The 16,382-nt window shown below is 46.1% G+C and overlaps 1 protein-coding gene across 2 annotated transcripts in view; it reads left to right on the forward strand.

Annotated features, from left to right (window-relative positions):
- The first annotated feature begins 5,146 nt into the window (after positions 1 to 5,146).
- Positions 5,147 to 16,382, forward strand: part of FAM83H (family with sequence similarity 83 member H) — a 59,099-nt gene continuing 47,863 nt past the window's right edge. The window contains exon 1 of one of the 2 annotated variants that reach the window (XM_075919893.1): positions 5,147 to 5,279. The gene's annotated coding sequence lies outside the window, so the exon portion shown is untranslated. Of the gene's footprint in view, positions 5,377 to 16,382 lie in introns of both variants that reach the window. The other variant, XM_075919894.1, reaches the window with a different exon arrangement.

Genomic DNA, 16,382 nt, shown 5'->3' on the forward strand with positions numbered 1-16,382 from the left:
AAATGGATATAAACCAATTAAGGTGGTGGGATATAATTGGTTAGATCATCATGCTACAATATGCTAGGATTGATTAGTTAAATCTCAGTACAATGTTTGGTTAAGGTATAGCAGGGATAACTATATATATTGTGGACAAACGGGAAGTAAGATAGGAAAAAAGGAAACTGGATTCATGCTTGTTGGAAGCTAAACCCAGTAAACACTGAATTATTTGCATCTCCAGACTGTAAGTATTGCTGTTCTCTGTTCACGTGTGACAGACCAGGAAAGTGGGAGGGTGAAGGGACAAGCCCTCTAACAGATGGATGATGGTGTGGGAGTGCATTAAAGTTGTGCAGTGTTGCTACACAATCCTCTTCTGGCATACTCCTGCAGTAAACAAGGCAGAAGTTTGCCAGAAGATAAGAGAGTTGTGTGGCTAAGGCAACTGAATGTGATCTTGGAAAACTGGATTCTGTCCCTATCTTTTCCATAAACTTTTCATAAGTGGCTACTAATTGTATGTTCCTCATTTTTGGAGCACTTGAATATTTATACATTCTTTAAGATGGAGAACAAGGTTGACTGTATAGCCCAGTAGTTAGGGCATCTACATGGGAAGTAAGGGTATGTCCACACTACAGCGCTAATTCGAACTAACTTAGTTCGAATTAGTTAATTCGAACTAAGCTAATTCGAACTAACGCATCTAGAACTAAAAACTAGTTAGAATTAGCGTTTTGCTAATTCGAACTAGCATGTCCACATTAAGTGGACCCTGAACCGGGGTTAAGGATGGCCGGAAGCAGTGCCGGCAGGGCATCAGATGAGGACTTAGAGCGTGGAGCTGCTGTCTCAGGCTAGCCGAGGGCTGTGCTTAAAGGGACCCGACCCAGACAGTTCTCAGGGGTGCCCCGCTTGCAAAGCAGTCCTGGCTTAGAGTGCCTTGAGTGCCCACACGGGGCACATCACAGCACTCGGCCATCAGACCGGCTGCACTTGCCGCAGGCTGCCATCTGGGGAGAGGAGGCAATTGGGGGGCTGCAGGAGAGCTTCCACCCCCAGAAGCCTGCAGAGCCAGCCCAGTCCTCAATCGGGGGCTCGTACCCCATTCCTCCCTCACCTCCTTCCACTTACCCTTCCCTAGCCCCCCTTCCTGATGTACAAAATAAAGAAAACGTGTGGTCAAAAATAGATTCTCTCTTTATTGAACAAAACTCGGGGAGACTGGGAAAAGGAGGTGGGAGAGGGGAAGAGAGAGGCTGGGAGAGGGGAGGGCAACTAAAATGATCAGAGGTTTGGAAGAGGTCCCATATGAAGAGAGGCTAAAGAGACTGGGACTTTTCAGTTTAGAAAAGAGGAGACTGAGGGGGGATAGGATAGAGGTCTATAAAAGCATGAGTGGGGTGGAGAGGGTGCATCAAGAAAAGTTCTTCATTAGTTCCCATAATAGAAGGACTAGAGGACAGCAAAGGAAAGGGAATGGGTAGCAGGCTTCAAACTAGTAACAGAAAGTTGTTCTTCACAAAGCAAAGAGTCAACCTGTGGAACTCCTTGCTGCAAGAGGCTGTGAAGGCTAGAACTAGAACAGAGTTTAAAGAGAAGTGAGATAAAGTGATGGAGGTTGGGTCCATGGAGTGGTATTAGCCAGGGGGTAGGAGTAGTGTCCCTGCCCAAAGTTTGTGGAAGGCTGGAGAGGGATGGCACGAGACAAATGGCTTGGTCACTGTCGTCAGTCCATCCCCTCCAGGGTCCCTAGGGTTGGCCGCTGTCTGCAGACAGGCTACTGGGCTAGATGGACCTTTGGTCTGACACAGTACGGCCATTGTAAGCTCAGTGGACCACCTTGATTTTCATGCACACCTGCTCCTGGGTGGCCAGGCTGGCAGCTCTCCTGCCCTAGACGGCCACTTTCCTCTGCCTAGTGCGGAGGTCGTGGACGAGGTCCATGATGTCCGCACTAGACCAGGTGGGTGCCCGCCTCTTGCGGTCCCGGGCAAGCTCCCGGGAGCCACCAGCGTGGTCCCGGGAAGAGGGGGAGGGTTGGGGGGCATCAGGTGGCTGGCTCGAGCCTTGCCAGGTGCAGGGTCTGCTAGCTGGGTGCTGGCAGGCTTGCACCTGGCACGGGCATCGTAGCCAGCCCGTGCCCCTTTAAGGGGTCCGTGGCCGGGAGGGGGGCAGTAGAGTTTCCCTGGTGTTGGCCAGAGTGGCCACCAGGGAAAGCTGGGGAGGACTAGCCTCCCACTAGTTCGAATTAAGGGGCTACACACCCTTTAATTCGAACTAGTACGTTCGAACTAGGCTTAGTCCTCGTAGAATAAGGTTTACCTAGTTCGAACTAAGTGCTCCGCTAGTTCGAATTAAGTTCGAACTAGCAGAGCGCTAGTGTAGCGCCTATCAAAGTTAATTCGAACTAACGTCCATTAGTTCGAATTAACTTTGTAGTGTAGACATACCCTAACAGACCCAAGTTCCATGCACCACGTAATAACTGTTTATAGACCATGGAGGAGCTTCAATAGCAGAGATTTCTACAAAAGTGTGCTTCCTAGTCTAGTGACTAGAACACTTTCCTGAGCAGTGAGAAACTCAAGTCTCTGTTTCACATGAGGCAGAGGGCTATGGCTTTGAACCTGAGGTCTCCTACATCCTGGGTGAGTGCTTTGACAGTGGATGAAAGTTAACGGAGGTGGGAAAAGGACACCTATTTTTCACAAAAGTACTATGGTGGCTTAGGCATAGGGTTGCCAGATGTCCGGTTTTGAACCGGATAGTCCAGTATTTGAGCTTTCTGCTTGGGAAACAAATTGAGAAAATATAAATGAGAAAATATAAATGTCCGGTATTTTCTAAATAAGATGTAATGTAGATTGAGATGTAATGTCAAGTGTGTCTGGTATTTTTGTTGAAACCATCTGGCAACCCTACTTAGGCACCTAAATGCAGGAGAGGATTAATGAGTCTGAATCCAAGTTAAGGGAGGGACCTCCCTTTGGCCTGACTTTAGGTACCTGAGCCCCTTAGGACACCATTCTCTTTGGCATTTCCTATTAGGAAGCTGAGGCAATTCTCTGCTCAGCATGCTGGCATTTGGGAATCCTGTTCTTAGGCCATCCCCATCATGATGACCAATATTGTCTCCTTGTACTTCCCACCCATCTGTGTTCACCTGCTGCCTCTTATATTTATGTTGCAAGCTCTCTCGGGCAGGGACCATCTTTTTCTGTTTGTACAGCTCCTAGCACAATGGGATCCTGGTCCATGACTGGGACTCTTCGGCACTACAATAATAAGTTCCTAACTTTTCCTGAGTGTTGTATAAAGTACCTAACTCAGGATATTGGATGGCAGGATGCCAAGTGCCACCCTGAGCAACAGGATCGCCACCCCTCACACTTATTGTAGCTGCGATCACCTTGTCCTGTCTATATCTATGCAATTTTTAGTCTAGCTCAATGAGATTTTTGTCCACATGACCTAGTTCAATGAATGCTGCTCATAGAGGCAGAAAACTGTCAAGGATGTGTGTGTGTCGGGGGAGGGGGGGTGGAAGGTACAACTACAGAGGCTACACGCTATGTATGGAGTGTGAGCCCTTGTGTCCATGTGTCAGATCACACAAACCACTATGAGATTGTTCCACTACCAGGGAGACTTCCCTGTGTTTGTCAGGAATTGGGTTACCCAGGTGTGAGTCAGCTCACAGCTTCCCTCATTGGAGCTGCTGCCCTGGGCCGCTCCCTCTGCTGCAGTCCTGAGCACCACCCTTTGCACAACCACTCACAGATGCTGCCAAGTTTAAGAAGGTAGACATGAAAGACAAAATAACAGGCAACTGCCCCACCCTCAACTGAGGGAAATTTCACTTACTTAACCCTTTGTGGTCTAGACTGGAATCTTCTGCACTGCCACTTCCGTGTAGCTAGGCAGGAGCCACCTCCTTCACCTTAGACCTTGTAACCCAGAGTGTGCTGCTTTTTGATTTGTCATTCCCTGGCTCTGACTGAGGTTGTGGGTATGCTTACACAGAGTGTGGGTTGGGAATGATTAGTAGTAGCACTACTGTCAGGCTGAAGGCTCCAACCATTCCAGTTGTGCTGGACACTGCTGAGATAGGTAGTGAAACATAGGCTCCACCCCCAAACAGCTTACCTTCTGAGTGCTCATTTGTAAGCCAGTAATCACTAGATAGCTGCAGTTTCTCAATGTGGTTAATTTCTAGGTCTCTTCATTGCAAAGTGGGGTGCCAGACAATCATGAAGGCTGGACCAAGCCCTGGCAGCTGTGTTGGGTGCAGACAAGGGCAGCTCCAAGTGGAGTCTAAGTGCCTCTTAGTGCCTGGGGTCAGTGGGTTTAGGAGGTGTCAAGGTGACCATAGGTGCCCCAGGACTAGAATGTTTTTGTTGCAACTTTGCCAGTTTGCGCCTATGCTAGTGAAAGACAAAAAGCAAGGCCAGCTAGAAATCCTCTTGGGTAGTCAGCTGCTGATAAATACAAGCTCCCCTGTCTCACTCTGGGGGACACTGAGGGAGTGTCTACACTGCATCCTAAACTTGAAATAAGATACACAATTTTCATAGCACAAATTGTGTATCTTATTTCAATTTTATTTCAAAATAGCTTATTTTGAAGTTTGGCACATCTACATGGTGCCAAATTTCGATATAAGGTGCTATTTCGAGCCATCCCTCATGCAACGAGGTTTACTGGGATGGCAAAATAGTGCACCCATTATTTCAAAAAATATTCTGAAATAATAGATGGCTCGTGTAGATGCAGGGTATGTAGCCTGAAATAGCCCTGCAGTGTAGAGCACTGTGAGCCTTGTCAGAACTCATCTTTGGCTATCTGCTAGGCCAGTGAAAGAGCTGTGAATGCTCTTCAGTGGAGCTGTGCACAGCTCAGTCAGGCCATGAGTCTAAATCATTTCTCAGTTTGTGGAGTGTCGAATTTCACAATCACTGGAAGCCAGGGAGAGTCTTTCCCCCCTTCCTGCAGAAGGAGACCTTAGCTACAAACTGGTGCGATAGGCTGAAGAGAAGATGGGAAGGGAGAGGGAGAGGCAGACGGCCTGTGGCTCAGGAATGCACTGCCCTTATCTCTCACTCTCCTGCAATCCTGGGGAATAAACTCTCCAGAGTTTGTGCCTTGCTGGCTGGCTCGCTTACTCACTCACCCTCTGCCCTGGGTGGAGCCTCACTCTGTCTGAGGTGCCAGTGAATCAGGCTGCAGGCACGTCAGGGGGAGAGGCAGAGCCCAGAGCGAGGCCCACCACCTGCACTGGCTCACCTGGGAAGGTAGGAAAAGTTTTAGGGTTCCGAACTTACTTACTGGGAAGGTCTCAGGGGACTCACGGGGGCACTGGCCCTGGAGAGCGCAAAGCCAAGGGTGCAGGTGAGGGGGAGCTTGCGAACCATGGACTCTCCCAGTTCGCAGGGGGGGTTGGGTCGCCTCGGGCTCTTGCTGCAGCGTCTAAAACAGCCATTCGTACTAACCTGTGGGAAAGGGCTCTTCCGCGGAGAAGCAGGGAGCCCCACCTTCAGACTGGCGAGGAGGAAAAGGGGATTGGCAGAGGTGAACACAAATGCTTGTTGGTGGGGGGAGGAGGTGAAGGGAAGCGGGTCTCATCTGTCCCAGCCACCTGCTGCAGGATTTGTCCTTGCAGCTTTTGGCCAGGTCTCTGTCCAGCCTTCTGAACGCTCCAAGGAAAGTAACTTTTCTGAGTCCACCTGGGAGGGGATCCCACAGCCTGACAGTAGATGCATGCGGGTACCTTTCTCCTCAGAGGGGCATCCAGAGCCTGCAGCATGTCAGTGTAATTTGATGGAAATGCTGCACCCAGAGGTTCTGGTCAGCCCATTCAGATGAAAAAGACTAACTGGGTTACAGGACTGGAAAGGGTAGAAGGCAAGGAGGGCAGAGACAAAGAAACAGTTGCCGCCACCCTCTGCTTCTTTGCCTGCCTGGGCCTCCTTCAATCTGCACGCACACACCCACGCATAATATACATGCAGAGAGACATGCACTCTTGCTTGTTTTCCTCTGCAGATGGAAGCCCTTTTCTTTCCTTTGACAAAGTCAACTGTGTGCATAGAGCAAGGGGAAGGCCCAGTGCTTAATTTGTGGCTGGGGCTCGCAGATAGTAGGACAATGGACAACTCAGGAGGTTATAGAAGCTTCTTCACTGGAGGTTTTCAAAAGGAGGCTGGATAGCCAGCTGTCTTGGATGCTCCATAAACAATAAATCCTGCATCTTGGCAGGGGTTAGACTAGGTGAGACCCCCTTGAGCTCCCTTCTAACCTTATGGTATTATGTGATAAAAGGCAAAGAGCCAAGTACTGGGCAGAAGTTATAGCATGCTTTAACTCGGGCTATAAGGGGAGAAATATAACCCACCTCTAACCATACAGCCATAGGCTTGAGATAGCATATTTTCTTCTGTCTGGAGGGGCTGTCATGCTTTGTCAAGGTGACATGCTGTGATGGCGTTAGAAGAAGGCAACAGTATCCTTGTGTGGTTGTAAGTAGTATGTCAAAGTATGCAGGTGATAGAGAATGATAGTATAGTTTGGTATGGTTGCATCAAGGGATGGTCCTGACTCAGGAAACACCTGCATTCTAAGCCCCTATTTTCATGTGCTCAAAACATTCTAAACCAAAAATACCTGGCAGCTGCATTTCCAGGTAATAAGATATTTTGAACTTTAAGCAAAGTTCCAATTGGCAAGTTTTGCACAGTCCCACCAAGGATGGAGAGTTTACTAGCAAACCCCTATGACCCAACTCAGCTTGTAATGAAAACACAGGCCCAGGCCCACCCATAGAGAGGACACTGTAATCAGTTTTGCTGATTTCTCCCCCTCTCTCCAAATCATACCTTCTCTTGTTGCTTTCCCACCCACTCTGTTACAGACATTTCCACAGTGGTTCCCTGTTATGTATAAATCCAGTATGAGAGTCTGACTTTGACACTTCAGGTCCTTTGCTTGGGCTGCCACTTCCCTGTATAACTTTATGTGCAAACCCTTCCCACAGTCAATCTCACTTCATTTTCTAGTCTGTTTTAATGTGCAGAAAATAACCAGTACTAAACATCAGGCTTTGTCCAGTTGACTGTGTGTAGGCTGGAATTATCGATTCCTTGACCTAGTATTGCAGAATGTTTTTACTGTGTGAGTTAGGCAGGGTTGATCATTGTCCCAGTAACCACTTCAAAGGGAAGCTTAGAATACGTTAGGAATGGGACTGTATTCTACTCAAATGTGAGGAGGTCTGGAGAGACAGCCAATAACATAATGCTATCACAAGAAGGCACGTGCCATTTTGATCTGCTTCAGTAGAATCATAGGACTGGAGGGGATTTTGAGAGGTCATCTAGTCCAGTGCCCTGTAGCGCAGGCAAGATTGTTAACCCCCATCTCCATCTTGCAGGCAGACAGAACCAGAGAGCAGCAAGCAAGCAAGCAAACACTAACATTGCAAGGGAAAGAAAAATTGCTGTCGGGGCATCATGGAGACAACTGGTGTGGCTGTGAAAGTCCATATGCAGCCCCTGACCAGTGTCCCCCAGCAACAAGCCAGTCCCAAACTATTCCTTCCTAGGCATGTGCCCATCCCCATCTCTAGGCATGTGCCCATCCCCATCTCACTTGTGTAGAGGCAGCACCTTGGGTCTCTGATGTACTTCAGAATCCTTTACAAGGGCTGTTGCAAAGCCTCCTTGGAAGCAGCAGTATGGCCAGTGTAAAGGATTTTGGGTAATGTTTGGGAGGTAATGGGGGTGGCTAGAACAACATTCCCCTTCTAGAAGAAGTGATAGATTGAGACCTGGGCTAGAAGGAGCCTTTGTTGGCGGAAGAGAAATCTTTAGAAAAAAAGTAATTGCACCTACAGCCAGGCCCTGGGAGGGCTGACCCATAACTCAGATCTTCTGTTCCCTTGCTTCTTTCTGTGGCTCTTCTGAGCTCCCTTCAGTTTGTTAGTATCTGTCATTGTGCACAGATCTGGACATGATATTTCAGGGGAGAACACACAAGTGCCATATCAAGACCATGTTCTCCTTCTGAAGCCTCTGGATATGCAACTTCAAACTCACCTTAGTCTGTTTGCTACCACAACCATTGCAAATTCAGTTCTAAATATTATGCTAGCTGTATGTGTCTAGGCTGTACCTCCCTCTACTTCTCTGCCCAGATTTCTAAACCCTCTAGGTCTTTTCAGTCATATCTCTGGAAGTTCCTACTGACTGAATAGGATCTGGGTATTTCATTGGTACCTCAAAGATCCAACAAGTCAAAGAGGAAAGTCAGTTCCTCTCTGCATGCTGCTTGTCTCTTAAGTGCTGAAAGACTGGAGTGTTGAGAAAGGTAAGGTGCCTGATCCCTATATGTGTGTGCATGCAGGGCTGATGGTAGGCACAGGCAGAGATCACATGGAATAATCCCTTTTCCAAGGCAATTATCCATTGCACTTCTGCCTCACAGCCAGTTTTTTTCTGCTGGTGTATGCAACATCATGAAGACTTCAATGTTTGGGCATGCCTAAAGCAGACAAGCAGGTCTAGTAAGGGAAGGGCTCAGGTGAGAGAGAGGCAGGCTGGGAACTAGCTGTGCAAGTGAAACATGCACTAGGCAGGCAGGTACAGAGTGAGCCCAGAGACTTCTGCGAGAGCTGATATCAGGCAGTAGAATGTAAGTGACCCACTCCGACCTACTTTTCTTTTTACTTAGAGCAGATTTACAATGATATATAACAATGCAGTGATTTCAGGGGCCTCACTTCTGGATCAGATGAGAGTTGGAGAAAAATTGAGTCCTGTGGAGTTGCTCCTGATTCATAGACTTAAGGACAGATTGGGCCTATTATTATTACCTAGTCTGACCTCCTGTAAACACAGGTTAGAAAGTTTCATTTAGTGATTCCTGCTGAGACTTTTACTTCTGGTTGAACTAGAATATTTCTTCTAGAAAGGCACATGTAACCCACACACCTGCTGGGTGTGGTACTCTGTCCTATGTAGTGGCACTTTGTCCACTTACAGCAAGGAAGAATGAGTTTGCTCTACAGCCTTAGCTGAGAGCTAGCTGGCTTTTTGCTGAAGCTATAGAGGCTCATGCACTAAGCTCCAGAGGTCCCAGGTTCAGTTCCACCTGTCACCATTACACACCCTGTCTTTATTTAAACATATTCAAGTGCATCTACTATGTCCGTATAAGATATTCCATTGGTTTGGTACCCTCCCTATTTAAAAAATGCACCCTATTTCTCATCTGAATGTATCTAGCTTCAGCTTTCTTTCATACAGAGTTCTGCCTTTGGCCACTCAGATTAGAAATGAAGCACAGTCCAAGGCACACTTTCCAGACTTATCAGTCTTGTGGTTCATACTGGGCTGAATGAGAAAAGAGTTGGGCTTGATGGAGTCTCTCCCTCTGGGTGAGTCTAAACCACACCCCTCTGCTGACAGAGGGATGTAGATTAGGACTTCGAAAGTGTAAATGAGCCCGGGATTTAAATATCCCAGGCTTCATTTGCATACTCACGTTGGAGTGCTGTGCCAATCAAGCGACCTTTTGAAAGTGAAAGTAAAGTCTAGACGCAGTTCTGCCGACAGTGGGGAGCTTTTTGGGCAGATCCTGTACTAATGAGGAGTAAAGGATCTGCTGAAAAAGCTCCCCGCTGTTGGCAGAGCCATGGCTAGACTTTACTTTCACTTTCAAAAGGGCGCATGATCAGCACAGCATCCAAACGTGAATATGCAAATGAAGCCTGGGATATTTAAATCCTGGGCTCATTTACACTTTCAGAGTGCCTAATCTACATCCTTCTGTCGGCAGAAGGGTGTCATTTAGACACACCCTCTGTGTAGGAGTAGAACTGGGCCCCAGCCCAACCCAGAGGAAAACTTTCCATAAGGTTCTTCAACTGTCCCAAGGTATTTGGGTACATTTATGAATTGCCCTCCTCCAAAGCAGAGAGTTCAAGATCTTAAGTGCTTCTCCCGAATGGTAACAGTGGGTTCACACTTGACCTTCTCCTCTTCCCCTTCACTTGCTAGCCTCCTCTGGGTATGTAGAGAAGTGGGGAGGACACTGCTGCCCAGACATCTGTTAGGAAAATAACACAGCGGGACACAGATTATCCAACAAGTTCTTGGACTGCATTGGAGACAATTTTTTATTTCAGAAGATGGAGAAAGCTACTGCGGGGCGTGTGGGGGGGGTTAGATTTAGATTTTGACAAATAGAGAAGAACTTGAAAGTGGAAGGCAGCTTGGGTGAATGTGATCATAAAATGATGAGTTCATTATTCAAAGGCAGGGATGGGCAATAATTTTTTATGGGGGAGCCACTCCAAGAATCTGGTAAATTGTAAAGGGCTGCACTCTTCCATGATATTAATGGAGGAAGTGAAGGATCTGGGATGGAGGTTGGGTGCAGAAGGGAGCTCAGGGTAGAAGATTAGGAAGCAGGAGAGAATTCTGACCTGAAGGAAGGATGTAGGAAGGGAGTAGGGTCTGGGAATTGGTTGTTACCTGGGGCAAGGGATTGGAGTGCAGGATCTGCGAGGGGGTATGGGTGTAGGAGTAGGGATGCATAGGGTTTGGGTTGTGACCTCAGGCAGAGATGTGGGGAGGGGAGTGGGAAGGCGGGGCAGAAAATTGTGGGGAAAAAGTCATGGGGTGCCAGGTGGAAGGCGCTTACTTTAGGTGGCTCCTGGCCAGCAGCACAGCAGGACCTTCAGGCAGGCTCCTTGCCTGTCATGCCCACACACGCTGCTCAAAGAGGACAGCTGCAGGGGCCATGTACTCCCTTTGCAATAGTTTGTGGGGGGAGGCTCTGCATGCTGCCTGTGTCACAAATATGGCCCAAGCCAATGAGAGCTGAAAGATAATGCTGGGTGTAGGGGCAGCATGCAAAGTCCCCTCAGGGGCACATGACATGCAGAGAGTACATGGCCCCTCCAGCTTATCCCTCTGGAGTGCAGGGGAACAGCAGGAAGGGAACCTGCCTGAGGCTCCCGCTGGGCCGTGGGATGGTGGCAGGCTAGATCTGGCCCATGGGCTATATTTTGCCAGTCTAAGAACTGGTAGGAGGGAGAATAGCAAAACAAAGACAACAGATTTCAAGCAGGCAGACTTTAGACATACCCTAAGTTTGCTACATAGCAGCATTATTTCGGAATAACAAAGAGTGCATCTACAGAGCAAGCCATTTGAAATAATGGCGGGCTGGATGACTTCTTACTCCAACTCTTGTAACCCTCATTTTACTAGGAGTAAAGGAAGCTGAAGGAAGAATGTTCTTCCTTTTACTTCCTGCTGTGTAGACAGCGCCAAAAGCTGGATTAAGCTATTTCAACTTCAGCTACGCAACTGACGTTTTTCAAAGACAGTCATTAAGGGCAGAAGGCCAAACTATTCCACTGCATAGGAAATATAGCAAGAGAGCTATACAACCAGACTCAACCAGGAAATCTTCAATGACCTAAAAATGAAAATCAAGACCTACAAAAATTAGAAACTAGGTCAAATTACAAAGCATGAACACAAACAAATAACACAAGTATGTAGGGGCAAAATTAGAAAGGTCAAATAACAAAACAAGCTCAAACCTGCTAAAGAAGTAAAAAGTAATAAGAAAACATTCTACAAATATATTAGAAGCAGAAAAAAGACCAAAGTAAGGGTAGGCCTATAACTCACTGAAGAGGGAAAAAAATGTAGAAATGGCAGAGGTGCTTAATGACTTATTTTGTTTCGGTGTTCACCAAGAAGGTTGGTGGTGATTGGATGCCTAACATAATGAATGAGGGTAAAAATGAGGTATATTCAAAAGCTAAGAGGAAAAGAACAAGTTAAATGTTACTTGGACAAGTTTGAGGTCTTCAAGTGACCAGGACCTAATGAAATGCATCCTCGAATCCTCAAGGAGCTGATAAGAGGAGGTATATGAGCCATTAGCTATTGTTTTTGAAAAGTCATAGAAGATGGACGAGATTCCAGAAGACTGGAAAAGGGCAAATATAGTACCCATCTATTAAAAACCAAATAAGGACAACTCAGGAAACTACAGACCAATCAGCTTAACTTCTGTACCAGAAAAGATAATGGAGCAAATAACTAAGAAATACATCTGCAAACATCTGGAAGATAATAAGGTGATAAGTAACTGTCATCATGGATTTGTAAAGAATAAATCATGTTAAACCAACTTGATAGCTTTCTTTGATATCCACAAGCCATGTGGATAGTGGAGAAGTGGAAGATGTGGAATAACTCAGTGTTTCTCAACCTTTTTTTTTTTTATAAAGTACTCCTTTTTAAAAAATTGTAAGTACCTACAGTTTTCAGACATACAATTTTTTTTCTACCATTGCAACACATTTGTTTAAACAACTTAATCGTAGCTGGTCAGGTGAAGAAATATTTGGGTGTAAAAAGTACAAAAATAATAAAGTGCTGTAAAACTTAAAACAAAAATTCATTTTTCTCCAAATTTTAGTTGTGTTAACGTACCCCCTAGACTTCTCTCGAATACCCCTGAGGGTACTCGTACCACTAGTTGAGAAACACTGGTATATCTAGTCTTTAGTAAAACATATGATACAGTCTCTCATGACTTTATAAATCAACCAGGGAAATACAAGCTAGCTGGGGCTACTGTAAAATGATTGCATAACTGGTTGGAAAACTGTTCTCAGAGAGTAGTTATGAATGGTTCACAGTCGTGCTGGAAGGGGACAATAAGCAGAGTTACACTGAGATCAGTTTTGGGACTTGTTCTCTTCAGTGTCTTCATCAATGATTTAGATAATGGTCTACAGAATACACTTACAATGTTTGCTGATGATACCAAGATGGGAGGGATTACAAGTGATTTGGAGGTTAGGATTATAATTTAAAATGATCTGGAGAAACTGGAGAAACAGTCTGAGGTAAATAGGATGAAATGCAACAAGGATAAATGCAAAGTACTCCACTTTGGAAGGAGCAATCAGTTTCACACATATAAAATGGGAAACTTCTGTCTAGGAAGGAGTATTACAGTATGTCTACACTACAACGTTATTTCGAAATATCTTATTTTGAAATAGTTAATTAGAAATAAGATATTTCAAAATAATGCGTCTACACATAAAATGCATTTTGAAATAGCTTTTTGCTATTTTGAAATAGCGTGTCCACACTGATTGGATGCTGAATTGCATTTAAGGCCAGCCAGAACTGGTTCCAACAGGGTATCAGATCAGAAGTTACCTTGTGGCCAGGGCGGCCAGCAGGGCACCTTGGGAAGGGCTGGAGGCCCCCTATTTCAAAATAAGCATCTACACAGCACTTATTTTGAAATAGCAATTTCAAAATTGGAGCTATTCTTCGTGGAATGAGGTTTACCAATTTCAAAATAAGCCCTCTGCTATTTCAAATTAATTTCGAAATAGCAGTTGGCTTGTGCAGACACCAGGAAAGTTATTTCGAAATAACAGCTGTTATTTCGAAATAACTTTGCTCTGTAGACATACCCTTAAAGAAAAGGATCTAGAGGTCATAGTGGACCAAAAACAAAATATGAATTAACAGTGTAACACTGTTGGGGAAAAAAAGGCAAATACAGGCAGTCCCCGAGTTACGTGGATCCAACTTATGTCAGATCCGCAGTTATGAACAGGGATTTTCTCGCCCTGGAGGACTGGAGCGGCAGGACGCCTGGTCCCGCCGCCCGCCTCCTCCGGGGCGAGAAAAGCTGCTCCCCGTCTCCCTGGTCTGCTGGGGGAGCCAGCAGACCAGGGAGACGGGGAGCAAAGCGACGGAGGGTCCGGCCCGGGTCCTCCGCCACTTTTCTCAGTGTCTCCCTGGTCTGCTGGGGGGGAGGGGACACAGCTAGTGCCCCCCCCAGCAGACCAGGGAGACGTGGAGCAAAGCCTGGGGCCTGTGGTAGAGCAGGTGGGGTGCTGCCGGTTGGTCCCGCAGCACCACTCCTTGGCGCTACTGGACCAACCCGGAAGCACCCCAGCTGCTCTGCCCCAGGAGTCCTGATTCAGCCGCTGCTGATCAGTTTCAGCAGCGGCTGAATCAGGACGCCTGGGGCAGAGCAGCTGGGGTGCTGCTGGGTTGGTCCAGTAGCGCCGAGGAGCAGCCGCGCTACTGGACCAACCCAGCAGCACCCGAGCTGCTCTGCCCCAGGCGTCCCCAAGTCAGCCGCTGCTGAAACTGACCAGCGGCTGACTACAGGAAGCCCGAGGCAGAGTTGCTCTGCCCCGGGCTTCCTGGAATCAGCTGCTGATCAGTTTCAGCAGCAGCTGACTTGGGGACGCCTGAGGTTCTTAAGTTGAATCTGTATGTAAGTCGGAACTGGTGTCCAGATTCAGCCGCTGTTGAAACTAATCAGTTTCAGCAGCGGCTGAATCTGGATGCCAGTTCCGACTTACATACAGATTAAACTTAAGAACAAACCTACAGTCCCTATCTTGTATGTAACCCGGGGACTGCCTGTATTATTCTGGGTGTATTATCAGGAGTGTTTGTAAGCAAGACACAAGAAGGAATTATTCTGTTCTATTCTGTGCTGATTAGTCCGCAACTGGAGTACTGTATCCAGTTTTGGGTGTAACATTTCAGAAAAGATGTGGACAAATTGGAGAATGTCCAGAGAATCATAGAATGCTAGAACTGTGGCCCTGATTCTGTTGTACTTCATAATGGCCATATTGTGTCAGACCAATGGTCTATCTAGTCCAGCAATTTTCCTTCTAAAAGTGGCCAATGCCTGGTGTCCCAGAGGGAATTAATAGAACACGCAATCTTCAAGTGATCCTATCCCTTACCATCCACTCCTAGCTGCTAGAAAACATGTTTTTGCATCTCTACCCATTTAGCATGTAATGGACCCATCCTCCATGAAATTATCTAGTTCTCTTTTGAATCCTTTTATAATGTTGGACTTCACAACTTCACAGAATCATAGGGTTGGAAAAGACCTCAGGAGGTCACCAAGTCCAACCCCTTGCTAAAAGCAGGACCAATCCCAACTAAATCATCCCAGCAAGGGCTTTATCAAGCTGGGATTTAAAAACCTATAGAGATGGAGATTCTACCAGCTCCCTAAGTAACCCATCCCAGGGCTTCACCACTATCCTAGGAAATAGTTTTTCTTAATATCCAACCTACACCTCCCCCACTGCCACTTGAGACCATTGCTCTTCATTCCTCATCTGTCATCACTGAGAACAACCTCTTTCCATCCTCTTTCGAACCCCCCTTCGGAAAGCTGAAGGCTGCTATCAAATCCCTCCTCACCCTTCTCTTTTGTAGATTAAATGAGCCCAAATCCCTCAGCCATGTGCTCCAGCTCCGTAATCATTTTTTTGCCTTCCATTGGACTTTCTCCAATGCGTCCATATCCTTTCTGTAATGGGGAGCTCAGAACTGGATGCAGTACTTCAGCTGTGGCCTTACCAGTGCCAAATAAAGGGAAATAATCACTTCTCTAGATCTGCTGGCAAAGCTTCTCCTAATGCACCCTACTATGCCATCGGACTTCTTGGCTACAATGGCACACTGACTCATAGCCAGCTCCTCACCCACTGTAATCCCCATGTCCTTTTTTGCAGAACTGCTCTTAGCCAGTTAGTTCCCAGACTCTGTATTTCTTTACATAATGTAGTCAACCTGTGCTACTCTGAAAAAGAGTAGCACAGGTTGACTACATTATGTGAAAAAATATTTGTTTTAACCGTGTTGCTCATTAATTTCATTTGGTGAGTCCCTAGTTCTTATGTTATATGAAGGAATAAACATTTCTTTCTTCACTTTCTTTACATCAGTCAAGATTTTATAGACCTTTGTTTTATCCTCCCCCTTCCATACTGAAATATTCCAGTTTTATTAATGTCTCTTCTTTGGAAACTGTTCCATACCCTTAATTATTTCTAGGTACCTTCTCTGTTCCTTTTCCAAATGCAATATATCTTCTTGGAGATGGGGTATTCAAATCTGCACACAGTATTCAAGATGTGGGTATACCATGGAGTTACATAGTGTCATTTTTATATTTCTGTCTTGTTATACATCCCTTTCCTAATGGTTCCTAACGTTCTGTTTGCTTTTGTGACCACCACTGCACACTGAGTGGATGGTTTTCAGAGAACTATCCACATGACCCCAATATCACTTTCTTGAATGGTAACAGTAGTTTAGACCCTGTCAATTTTTATATAGTTAGGATTATCTTTTCCAGGGTGCATTACTTGGTATTTATTCACATTAAATTTAATGTGCTATTTTGTTGCCCTGTCACCCAGTTTAGTGACATGCCTTTGTAACTCTTCATGATCAACTTTTGACTTATCTTGAGTAATTTTGTATCACATGCAAATTTTGCCACCTCACTATTTATCCCTT

This window comes from Pelodiscus sinensis, chromosome 2 (assembly GCF_049634645.1).
Source record: "Pelodiscus sinensis isolate JC-2024 chromosome 2, ASM4963464v1, whole genome shotgun sequence".
Taxonomy (NCBI): domain Eukaryota; kingdom Metazoa; phylum Chordata; order Testudines; family Trionychidae; genus Pelodiscus; species Pelodiscus sinensis.